The following is a 13,356-nucleotide window of genomic DNA, read 5'->3' as shown; positions in this document are numbered from 1 at the left end:
ATATAAATTTGTGGTTCGCTTTTTTTTTTAGTCAAACCAAGCTCGGTATGTGATGGGAACATATCTCACCGCTTTGTACGGGACACAGAATCTATGTAGCGTTTTCATGCTCCGTTGCCGATGGCGTCATACACAATATGAATTAAATTCCGCACTGCCGTATCGTAAATAGAGATAACACATAATCTGCATATTTATGGAATCAGATTATTGCAAAACTGTGCGATAGAAATGGCTTCTGTTGGCGTGCCTGGGGTGAACTTCTATGCAGGTCACATTAGCCATTATTGTCTACAAATGCACATACCTTAATTTACTCCTCTGATCAAGAGTAATGTTTGTTTTCCCACTCAACCAGATCGATTGAAGCCTTGGAATGTTTTCATGTAGGCAACAAACAACGCTTGCAAGCATTTGTCTTGATTTATCACGTGAATTTCATTCTAGCTTTCGCCGCTTTGTCCGGAGTTCCTCTAGCGAGAATAATTCATAAAAATTGCTTGTATTGTTATGTTTATGGTCTCTGCATGTTCCAGGCAGTCTTTTCGTGAGCGCGAACGGAACGATATTGAAAAACAAATCTATATTTTACGACCACTGACTTTTTCGCTTCCGCCAAGCAACCTTTCTCCCGAACCCATTTCTCAAACACACTCGAGAGGGGGAGTACAAGTGCGACACAAAAATGGCTGATGGCTATATGCGTGCAGTAAAAGCAAATAACTGGTCTCACCTACGACAGGATTCCGAAGCCTGCGTTGGCCTGCACAGGACGAGAGAACAATGTCAATATATCAATGACACGTTTATATCTCCGGGCCATTAAAATGTCTCATTATCAGTGTATTATTTTCATAGAAGCACATTCACACGGACCATACACACTCACCAGGGAGTTTGAACGGTCCAGTCCTAGAGGCTTAGCAAGTTCTCTCCCTTTATTCCGAACGGACGACGGGTGATGTCCGCCCTGCTTGGATCAACGACAGGGAAATCCGTTCTTCTCGACGTTGTTCTGGTATCGCACGAGTAGGAAAAGGATTTACGGGTGGATTTAATGAAAAGTTATACATACATATTAAAGTTCGTGCCATTAAAAGTGTACATCATCAGCATACATCAAGCCACCCACCCGTGGATTAAAATGGCTGTCTCGTTGCTATGAGAAGACTGAATTTCGGAGGGGAAGCTGACTCAAGTGCTGCTTCGTACAATGGGTAGGATTATGTAGTGCAGCCCCGGTTAGAGAAGGACTCAGGATCAGGATGCAAATACCCTCTGTGCTGATGCAGTTTTAGATCCTCGTGAGCTCATGAGCTCTTGCGTAAATGGGCAAGCCTCAAGCGGACTCTATTTGGCTGCCTTTCAAATACTAGTTAAGCCCCTGAGTTTAAGAGAGACACACTATGATGATGACGTCAACATTTCGTTCTCGGTTTTGGCATCTGAAATTAGGCTGAAATGTTAAGAAAATGATAAAAATTATTAAGATTTATTAGTGCCTTTATTAAAGTGATCTTCAAGCGATATTCATTCATGTTAATATTTCACACATTTTCACTTTCAGGAACTTTTGACACGACTTTTTTTAACTATAACATGACGGTTCATAAGGTTACCAACAGTTATAAAAATAGCTGGCAAAATACCCCCACTTAAGGCTGGAAAAAAATTGATCCTGAAGGCTGGAAAAAAAACTAATTTTCCTATCTAAATTGATTGATGACTAGACACTGATAAAGTCTGCGCGTAGTTAACGAAATACTGTTATGGTATTTTTTTAAGTGATAGTGAAAGTAAATAATGAAAGTGAATAGTAATAGTGAACAGGCTTGCTTCCACTCACTTGCTATAAAAAATGATTTGCGGAATTTTGGAACCATTAGATTTTTTTCCTTGATTTGCCTTCTGTCGATCTTGTTTTCCGTGCTGAGCACCAATTCTACCGATGTCAGGGAGGCAGCTCCCACACCTGGACCCTACCTATCGACCCATCAACACGTGAACCGGGGAGCAACGGCTATACTTCCTTTCCGAAGGAAGCGTGATCAGAGATGTTATGCCTCAGAACATTACCTGAATCATTAGATGTTATAATGATATTTTGTACTTGTTAAAGGGTGATACGGTCAAAATTTGGTCAATATCAACTTGACGTATTTCTTTCAATTTTGTATTTAAAAAACCTGAACACCCCTCATTTTGAAGGTGTGTGTGAGTAGAATGTTGCTCCTATTTTGATTTTGGAATTCACTCTTCAGTTGTCAAAATGCCGTCCAAGCAAGAAGAGCAGCGTATCAAAATTTTGCTCGCGCATCGCGAAAATCCGAGCTACTCGCACGCAAAGTTGGCAAAATCGCTAAAAGTTGCCAAATCAACCGTTACAAATGTAATTAAAGTGTTTGGGGAACGTTTGTCGACAGCCAGGAAGTCTGGATCGGGGGGAAATCGAAAACCGGAAGCCGCTGAGACGACAAAGAGAGTTGCCGGTAGTTTCAAGCGAAACCCTAACCTCTCTCTCCGAGATGCCGCAAATAAGCTGGGTGTATCGTCTACAACCGTGCATCGAGCCAAAAAAACGAGCCGGACTATCGACTTACAAGAAGGTAGTGACTCCAAATCGCGATGATAAACAAAATACGACGGCCAAAGCGCGATCCCGGAGGCTGTACACGACGATGCTGACGAAGTTTGACTGCGTGGTAATCGACGACGAAACCTACGTCAAAGCCGACTACAAGCAGCTTCCGGGACAGGAGTTTTATACGGCAAAAGGAAGGGGAAAGGTAGCAGATGTTTTCAAGCACATGAAACTGTCAAAGTTCACAAAGAAATATCTGGTTTGGCAAGCCATCTGTACCTGTGGCTTGAAAAGCAGCATTTTCATAGCTTCCGGGACTGTCAACCAAGAAATTTACGTGAAAGAGTGTTTGAATAAACGTCTGCTGCCTTTCCTGAAGAAACACGGTTGTTCCGTACTGTTTTGGCCGGATTTGGCATCTTGCCATTACGGTAAAAAGGCCATGGAGTGGTACGCCGCCAACAACGTGCAGGTGGTTTCCAAGGACAAGAACCCTCCCAACACGCCAGAGCTCCGCCCAATTGAGAAATACTGGGCTATTGTCAAGCGGAACCTAAAGAAGACCAAAAAAACTGCTAAGGGCGAGCAGCAGTTCAAGGCAAACTGGCTTTCTGCGGCGAAGAAGGTGGACAAGGTGGCTGTACAAAATCTGATGGCAGGGGTCAAGCGTAAGGCCCGGCAATTCGGATTTGGAAAAGCGGAAGCCTAACTGAATATTTTTCCTGAATTTTATACTAATTGAACTTGAAAAAGAAATTTAATTTGATTTTTTAAATAAACGATTTCACCGATTTACACGCGTTTTCCCTTGACCAAATTTTGACCGTATCACCCTTTAGATACAAGAAGAGATTGAAAGGCATGTGTTTGACACATAAAACCAGTCAAATTCACTTTCAGATAGTCACAATCAACGATTTTATGACTCGCCAGCGCTCACTCTGAGTGAACGCTCACGAATCATAAAATCGGTGATTGTGACACTCGGACAGCGAAATTGGCGGGTTTCATGTGTCAAACACATACTTTACATCCTCTTCTGTTGTAAGGGGATATCCATAAACTACGTAGACAGTTTAGGGGGGGGGGGGGGGTTGACAATTATCCACAGCCCATACAAATTTAAAAAAAATTGTATGGACAATTGTCTACGCAGGGGGAGGGGGGGGTCAAGAATCCCAAAAAAACTGTCTACGTAGTTTATGAACAGGCCCTAAGTTACAAAATATCACAATCTAATGATTTTATAATTCCGAAAAACGTTTTTTTTATAGCAAGTGAATGGAAGCAACTATTAGTGAATAGTGAAAGTGAACAGTGAATTAGTGAAAGTGAAAGTGATACAATAGTAGTTGAATTAAATGGGAACATAACGTAATAAGGTATTAACACAGACAAACAGACATAACACTCGCAAGTAGTTCATCGAACAAGCATTCAACGGTCAATTTAAAAGTATCGTAGTTGGTAGTACCGCCACCTGTGGCGCGCATAGGCAATTCCCTTGCGTTTGACGTTTACACACTACCGCCATCTGTTCAGCGCACTATCCACCACAGGGCACTCAACCGATGGCGGTAATGTTTTAGCGACGATGTTTTACAGTGAGAAATATTCAATGTGTTATTTCAAGAGTATCAATTTGTTTATTTGAGCCGTATCAACTGTTTAAATCATTACGGAGCTGAAAGTCTTTAAAACAATATCGACATTAAAATTTACTTATTATCTTAGACAGTTAAATGTATACGGTCACTGAATTTTCGATAACGAATTTACCACAGATTTATAAAAACTGACCAATTCGATACCATCGCCAATTGATTTATTTTTGTATTTGAATCTGGCTGAAAATTTGCATGACCTAAAGTGCCATTTTGCATCTTCAGATCGCCATTTTGAATACAGCCTTATTTTTGAAAGGGCCTTTACAAAAATACTAAGCGTATCTTTAGAAAACTATGTATCCAATCGGTTTGGCGGCTTCGGAAATGTGAACGAAAATGGCACTCCATAAAAATTTGCACATTTTTTAAATTTAAAATTAGGCTTAATAATAACTTTTAACAGAACTAGCGGCGCCGGTGATGTAGTGGTAAGTGTGATTACCTCTCACCCCATCAGGCCTGGGTTCAATCCCAGTCGGCGCCACCGGGATGTTTTGAGGCATAACATCTCTGATCACGCCTTCCTTCGGAAGAGAAATAAAGCCGTCGGTCCCCGGTTCATGAGTTGATGGGTCGATAGGTAGGGTCCAAGTGTGGGGCTGCATCCCTGGCGTCTGCAGCATTGGTGCTCAGCACGGAAAACAAGATCGACGGAAAACAAATCAAAGAAAAAAGTTTTACGGAATCTGATTTTTGTACTTTTTAAATTTTTTAATATGTTTTAGAGGACATCTATTGCATTATAGGTCAACATGGAGAAATTATGGACAAAAAAGCAATGGTTTTAAAAAAATTATGTTTTTGGAAAAAAATCAAAACTTGGTTCAATTTTATTTTCGATATGATATATTGAAAGAACACTAAATTTACAATAAAAAAGCTCATGTCAAAAATAAAATTGCAGTTGCACCGTTTTTGTGATATAGTGGTTTAAATTTTGATTTTTTTTTTAATGTTGCTAATTTTTGGCCCTGGTAAACGGCTAGACAATACGTACCATTGATACTACGCGTATATGCAGGTATAAAATAGACCCCACTAGCAATCCTTAGCCTCTTGTCCTGTAACTCCTATCCCTACCTCCCCGCGGTGCCGGCTGGGGTACGAGTAACCATAGGGAATATCGGGTAACCTTGGTCGTATGCTGTCAGGGAAGGGGGGACTCCTCTCTCCGGAGAGTGTAGTCTTCGAGCGTCTGTTCACCATGGTGATGCGGCTTAAAACGGCGATCAACGTCCTAGTGCCAGCGTGGGACTCTAAACAGTGCTGTGCACGATGTTCCCCCGGTGAGACAATGGAGATTGGTGCAGGCCCTACAAGCCAGCCGTAAAAAAAAAAAAGTACAGGAAGCAAGCAATGTAAATACGGACCGAAACAATCGGCATAGACCCAAACAACGGAAACGGACTAACGATTGGAAACTCGGAACATGGAACTGCAAGTCTCCCAATTTCTTGGGAAGTACCCGCATTCTTTCCGATTTATTGAGGGTCCGCAAGTTCGACGACATCGTAGCACTGCAGGAGGTTTGCTGGAAGGGATCGTCGGTACATACGTATAGGGATGGTTATACCATCTACCAGAGCTGCGGTACTACACATGAGCTGGGTACAGCTTTCATCGTGATGGACGAAATGCAGAAGCACGTGATTGGGTGGTGGCCAATCGATAGCAAATTGTTAAAGTTGAGGATCAAAGGCCGTTTCTTCAATGTCAGCATAATCAACGTGCACAGCCCTCACTTAGCAAGTGACGATGACGATAAAGACGCTTTTTACCCGCAGCTGGAACGGGAATACGACAGCTGCCCAAGCCATGACGTCAAAATCGTCATAGGAAAGAACATGGCCATACGTAGTACCTCCTTCCAGCATAGCCTCCCATATCGGTACACCAGGAGATTACCGCAGCAGACAGAATCGTAAATCGACCACGTTTTAATCGACGGAAGGCACTTCTCGGACATTATCGATGTCAGGACCTATCGCGGTGCAAATATCGATTCGGACCACTACCTTCTAATGGTCAAGGTGTGCCAAACACTTTCCGTTGCCAACAACATTCGGTACCGACGCCCGCCACGGTACAATCTGGAGCGACTGAAGCTGCCCAAAGTCGCAACTGAGTACGTGCAATGCCTCGACGCAGCGTTGCCGGATGAGGGAGAGCTCACCGAAGCCTCTCTTGAGGACTGGTGGAGCAACGTGAAAGCAGCCATTAACAGCGCTGCTGAAGGCGCCGTTGGGTTCGTGGAGCGGAATCGAGGGAACGATTGGTTTGACGAAGAGTGTCAAATGGTTTTGGACGAAAAGATCTTTTCCGGGATAAGAAGCGCCGTCTGGAAGAGCTGGAGTGCGAAGAAATGGAGCACGCAAGTTCTACAAGAAACTCAACGCATCCCACACCGCCGTTTATCCCCGCTAGCAAGCAGATTTGTGGGAAGTTATCAAGCCGGTTTTGTGGACGGGCGATCGACAACGGACCAAATCTTTACGTTGCGGCAGATCCTCCAAAAGTGTCGTGAATATGAAGTCCCTACGCATTACCTATTCATCGATTTCAAGGCCGCTTATGATACTATTGACCGTGAAGAGCTATGGAAGATTATGGACGAGAACGGTTTTCCCGGGAAGCTGACCAGACTGATCAGGGCTACGATGGATGGTGTACAGAGCTGTGTGAAGATATCGACAAGGCGATGGTCTTTCCTGCCTCCTGTTCAACTTTGCGCTAGAAGGCGTTAAGAAAAATGCAGGCTTTAATATGCGGGACATGATCTTCAATAAGTCCAGTCAGTTCATCTGCTTCGCTGATGACGTGGACATTGTCGGAAGAACGTTTCAGGCCGTGGCGGAGCAGTACACCAGGCTGAAACGTGAAGCAGAGAAGGTTGGATTAAAAGTGAATACGTCGAAGACAAAGTATCTTTTAGCTGGAGGAACCGAGCGGGATAGGGCTCGCCTAGGCAGAAGCGTGACAATCGACGGGGATGAGTTCGAGATGGTGGATGAATTTATGTACCTCAGATCATTGGTGACGTCGGATAACAACTGCAGCAGAGAAATTCGTCGGCGTATTATTGCCGGAAGTCATGCTTACTACGGACTCCACAAGACCTTGAGGTCGGGTAAACTTCACCTCCGTACTAAATGTACCATGTACAAGACGCTAATAAGACCGGTAGTTATCTACGGGCACGAGACGTGGACGATGTTCGAGGAGGACCTGCAAGCACTGGGTGTTTTCGAACGACGAGTGCTTAGGACCATCTTTGGCGGGGTATGTGAGAACGGTGTATGGAGGCGAAGAATGAACCACGAGCTGGCGCAACTCTAAGGCGAACCCTGTATCCAGAAAGTTGCGAAAGCTGGACGGGTACGATGGGCGGGACACGTTTTAAGAATGCCGGACAATAATCCCGAAAAAATGGTGTTTGCCTCGAATCCGGCCGGTACAAGACGAAGAGCACATGTGCGAAGAGGAACACAGCGAGCAAGGTGGTTAGACAAAGTGGAGCAGGATCTTGAAAGTGTGGGATGGTCAAAAAATTGGAGACAAGCAGCCACGTACCGAGTGCATTGGCGCAACATTGTGATGCAGGTCCAATCCTGAGGGATGTCGGACCAGGATAAGTAAGTAAGTAACTTAATGCATGCTCCGCAATAGTCGAACAGTCGTAACTATAAAAACGATAACTTTAAACGTCAATTTACCGAAACTGCAGCTCACTTACCAGCATCAGGTTGGCGAAATTTTTCCCTAAATGATGATGGTGCTAGTTTTCGTTGCTAGCAGTTTCGACTAGGGTAGGACTGGGCAAAATCGTCACCCTAAGGTTAACATAATGCTTATATGCAATAATCGCAATCAATACATTCAATTATTTTCTGTCCTAGTTCAATATTGTCTTCTCTAGCTTCCTAGGGTTGATAAAGTTAATTGTATTCAAATTTGATTATTTACTAAATGAATTAAAAAAGTTACTTTTTTATACCATTCTCATACACCTCGGGGCACGGGGGAAGACGTGCTCTTTTAGCAACATTTGTTTTTGTATGATATTTTTAGTTTTTATGAATTATATTCCATAGTTTATCGAAATAAAATACCAGTACGATCTAAATCATTTTTAGACGTTGCATCTTAGGATCATTGTTTAAAGATACGTATATGCAGCTAACAAAATTATAGGATTTTGGATCGAATATACAAGAGTGCTCATCTTCCCCTGGTGGTGATCTTACCCCGTCCTACCCTATTTGATGTTTGAGGTCATTGTTTACAAAAGCAGCTATGATCAATTTACAATTTGTTCTCAAACTAACTAGCCTCCAATTTGCAAACTCTATTATACGAGAAAGGAACCTGTCCCCGGTAGGTGGATCAATCAGGGTTTTTTTTTTAATGAACTGACTACACGAACAAAACCCAACACTTACGATAAGTCAGTCATTGAATGCGTCTGCCGGAGATAAAAAGGGTTGATTTTATGGATTTTAATTGTTATCTACGCGTACAGTAAAATGTGATGCTTCTTCCAAACGTTCAAATTCTTCGTTCGGATTCCTATTGTCTGTGTACGATTCCGGTACAGTTTTTGCAGCCAACCTCTGTCTGTCCAGCCGGGAAGGAGGAGTGAGTTAAAGCCTTTTGGCAAAAAGTACCCCTAACTTCTACATTCAGGAACAATGGAACCCTGCTATCTGGATCAGGATTTACGAGTCAATTGAGAGTCATTTTAAAATGAGTGTTTATACCATCAACGCCACACAGCAGGAATGAAAGAGCACTTCGTTGTCCACCATATTTCTCCGTCAATGGGTGAGAAGGGAGATCTAATATTTTCCAATCAAATATTCATGACTTTTGGGGAAGTAATTCCCCGGCACTGCAGGGAATTATCCGTCCGTTGGTCACTCTCCGAGGATTGAATTGTCTACAGGCGAGAATTAAGAAATTATCGTTAAACCCATCTCATCCATACAATTTAGCTGCTTGACCATTTAGAATTTCGTTATCTGTTGGTCGCAAAAAACAGCAATCAACAAAATGTCATTAAATACAGCAGAAAAACATGTAACTGATTAAATTTCCAATAACTTTCCCACAATTTACCGAGCCCATTTAAATTATAAATTTTGTTCTCGAAAAAAAAATGTGCTTTTCTCGTGCGGTTAAGCTGCGGAATGGGACAGCAAACATGCGATCAATGATTTAGTGGCATTATGCGCTCACGCGCCGGAAAGTATGCAAATGGTTGCAGTAAATTATGCACTATGTTCGTGGTCATTCGGCTGCTGGTGCTCGCTCGTACCTACATAAACTGTCACCGATTGCACGGAGCCTGGTGGTAGTGTGTTTGTAGTTGACTCTCCAGGCAGTAGTGGTGGGATTGTGGCCAATATGCAAATGGCGACCGCAAAGGATATTTATCGTTTTAAATAAACGGCGCGGCTCTGGTTGGGTACACACTTTTTTGTGTTCAACGATGCGTATGATCTTATCGGAACTGGCTGAACAAACATGCGGTTTGGAATTTGCAATAAATTGATGGAATTGTCTCATTAACTCAGTTTCCAGAAATCTCGATTAACGTGTTGTATGAAATACCGTGATAGATTACGTGTGTTGCTATGAAAGTTTTGTTTTTTTTTAACCTAAATGTTTGTTAATTAAATATTTTTCTTTTTTTTTCTTTTTCAGGATTATGGATTATCAGTGAACAAGCAGTCCGGAATACTAAGGATTATGTGATAGTGAATACTCTTGGATATAACACGAATCCATAGCTTGCTGATACAGGTAATTTAGAGTAGTCATTCAAAAAAAACTGTTGGATAATTGATTCCGTTATTGTAATTGTAAGATTTTTGAGAGCATGCGTAACTGCAATATGAATCAAACAGCCCTCTTTTTGACTAATGAAGCCAATGGCCATTAAGGCGGTATCTCAGGCGGCTTCTTTGTTGCTCTTTATGTTTGTTGTTGCTTGGGTTGCTCAACTCACTCTCTTCGCGTCTGAGTACACTCAATTTATTTCGGCCATAATTTACTTTTATCAGCTAATTTATTAACCAACCCATGTTCGAAAAGAACAGTGGTCCGAAATTTATATGTTTGTATATCGAAAAATGTAAGAAACGGAACGAAATGACGGCGGCGCGCCTTCGTCTGGATAAACAATGCACGATGCGATGAAGATTCAAGATCAACATGCATGTGTGGGTTCATCGCCACTGGCCTGACGCTTGTTTTGCTTGGAGTTAACTAGCACCGTTCAGAAGAATGTTTCGAAAGTTAATTTAATTAAAACTTTTGTCACATATTGACGAACATTCGATCGTACATTGTGTGAACAATTTTCTTTAACAAACACAACTATCAAATGTGCTTTGGCAGCTGGAATTTAAGAAGATTGCACTTGTTACACGATCAGAAATCAAGCAATTTGCATTCAAATTACCACCAGGACCTATCATTTGTTCTCTCACTTTTCATCATATTCTAACGATTATTATTATTTACGCAGATAATTATGTAATGAGAACGCCTTCGTTCCAGCCCCAGAACATTTAAACAGCGAATATGGACGGGAAATTTCTCCGCCCGAAAAAACTGCACAATCACGCGAGGCATGTTCCGAAGACTCATCAGACCGAGGAAAAAGATGGCCTCTTGAACGGCTCATTGCCTTTAGCTTCGGAGCGTTGAGTGCGTGGAGTAATTTCTCAAGGATCTCCGCCTCGAACTTTCATTGTCTTAGAACGGGGAACATTCATGATGGCGTTGATGGTGATGATGATTGAGGCCAGCATCGTCACGAACGCGAAACGTGAAGCAAACGGTAGCAGCGTGTGCCTAATTGTCTGCCTTCCCGAGAGGAACATGTGAGCTCAATATCGCTTCCAGGCACACTTTTCTGCGGTTAGTGTAATGAAAAGAAAAGGCATTCAATTTTACGGCACTCGAAAAACAGTGTTGAGAACTAATTGCCATCGGTAATTATGGGTCAGGGCGCATTTTGGCGTGGCATCGACATTGATATTAAAAATAATTACTATTCATTACGGATGGAAAATCTTTCAAGCCGAAATGACGGAAGATCGGATTGGAATTGGTGCTTCCTTTTAAAGAATGATTTAGGAGAGATTTTTTTATTCTAAGATTGCTCGAAAACAAATATTGTGTAATCTCTTATTTAGCCACAACTTTGCGCAGTGGCGATATCGTAACCAATGAGGTACAACCGAGGTGCGATTATTGCTAGTTGAAAACTTATTTAGCCACCTTCTCAGCGCACAAGGTATGCACCGTACATTGTTTGAGTCATTGTCACCTTCGTGTGCAGACTGAACAAGCTTCAAAATTATAACCTGAATCATCTAATAAATATTAATCAAACAGCAATAACTTAAGTAAAATTTGAAAATAATTCATTCTCACCGCGCGATACTTATGCAGATGCGAGCCGCGTCGAATTCTCCTTCTTTCGTATCCAATCGCTCGTTCCAATCCGAGGACACTGTCAGTGGGGGAAAAATAGTTATAAGACAAGAATTAATGGTCATCCGGTGAGGCTCAGGTGCTGGAATAGAGAATTGTGTACCTTGTTCCAAAACGAAGAAACGTAATTTAGACATTTGCAGCCATCGCACATACTATTTTTTTTTTTTTTTGGTTTTCTGCTTCTTTGTGACCCATTGGCAGCGTGGGATTGAAAATATATTGACCCCGGTCACGAACCAACCTGGAGAGTCTTCCAACCACCGTACCACACACAAACTCACTGTCCTACGGAGCAACACATCCTCCCTGCCGTACCCCTGTTTACAGCACATTCCTGAGGGAACAAGGTGACGTGTAGTTTATTTCTTTCGATAACGAGATTCTAATTCGTAACGGCTGACAGCAATACGAGAATTGAACATGCAATCCCAGCGTGACGGGAATTGTATGTTTCGCGATTTTCGCGAGAAGCATGCTCGATTGCTTAATTTGTTGGCTCAACTCAAGACGGGTTTTGCTCTTGAACAACAAACTGGAAATGATGGTGGTGGTCTTGGCTTTCGACATGATCTGAAATTTAAACTGAAATAAATATTTTCTGCACTTCTCCACTCATGTGGCTCATGGATTCGATTGCAGCTCGAATGAACGATGTGAAAGCTACCAAGTGGGATGAAAAATAAACACCGATGTTAACAAAATTTTCGTGCTTTTGGGTAATAAATCAGACAATAACAAATGAAACACGGTTTTTCCGTTGGTGAAAACTTTGTTACATCTAATGGATTCGTGGAGGAGGATCATTATGAAGAAACATGTTGCGAGCTTGCAATGGTTATGACAGAGCTAGAGCTAAGGCTTCAAATTATGGTTCTAGCAATTGATCGTGGACGGCAAGGTAAAGCTTTCAACTCTGTAGTATAGGCTGTTGTATTCAGTGCTTTATTACATTATTATTATTTACGCAGATAATTATGTAAGGAGACCGCCTTCGTTCTAGCCCCCACAACATTTAAAAATCAAATATGGACGGGAAATTTCTGCGCCTGAAAAACTGCACTATCTCGTGAGGCATGTTCCGAAGACTCATCAGACCGAGAAAAAGGATGGTCTCATGAACGGTAACATTTATATTTTTGTTGTTGTTGAAGTCTTAAATGGCATCGGAGGCTTAATACTTCAGTGGATCACAATTCCAACTGAAGTGATGGTTAAGTATCTCTGATTACATCTTCAGCAAGGAAGTAAAGCGACTCGACCCATATGTTGATCGGTTTAGTATCTTCAGTGAACTCTTTGAACTTTTTTTCCTTGATTTGTTTTCCGTACTGAGCACGAATGCTACCGACGCCAGGGAAGCAGCCTCCACTCCTGGATCCTACCTATCGACCCATCAAACTCACCGGGGACCAACAGCTTTACTTCCCTTCCGAAAGGAAGGCGTGATCAGAGATTTTATGTCTCAGAAAATCCCGGCGGCGCCTTCTGGGATTGAAACCCAGGCCTTTTGGGGTGAGAGGTAATTACGCTTACCACTACACTACACTACACTACACTGTTTCTTTTAACTTAAAATGGTCCTTCTTTCAGCTGTTTTTAAAA

General features: G+C 42.2%; 1 non-coding gene across 1 annotated transcript; it reads left to right on the top strand.

Moving 5' to 3' along the window:
- The first annotated feature begins 11,454 nt into the window (after positions 1 to 11,454).
- On the top strand, positions 11,455 to 11,596 carry LOC135706455 (U4 spliceosomal RNA). The gene has a single exon (XR_010518170.1). It is a non-coding gene; the product is annotated as a U4 spliceosomal RNA (small nuclear RNA).
- Positions 11,597 to 13,356: the final 1,760 nt, after the last annotated feature.

The sequence above is a fragment of the Ochlerotatus camptorhynchus genome, unplaced genomic scaffold (genome assembly GCF_037179485.1).
Source record: "Ochlerotatus camptorhynchus isolate MF236.1 unplaced genomic scaffold, CSIRO-AGI_Acam_v1.1 ptg000278l, whole genome shotgun sequence".
Lineage (NCBI taxonomy): Eukaryota > Metazoa > Arthropoda > Insecta > Diptera > Culicidae > Ochlerotatus > Ochlerotatus camptorhynchus.
Note: the sequence above shows the minus strand (reverse complement) of the source record. Positions and strands in the feature narration are given on the sequence as shown.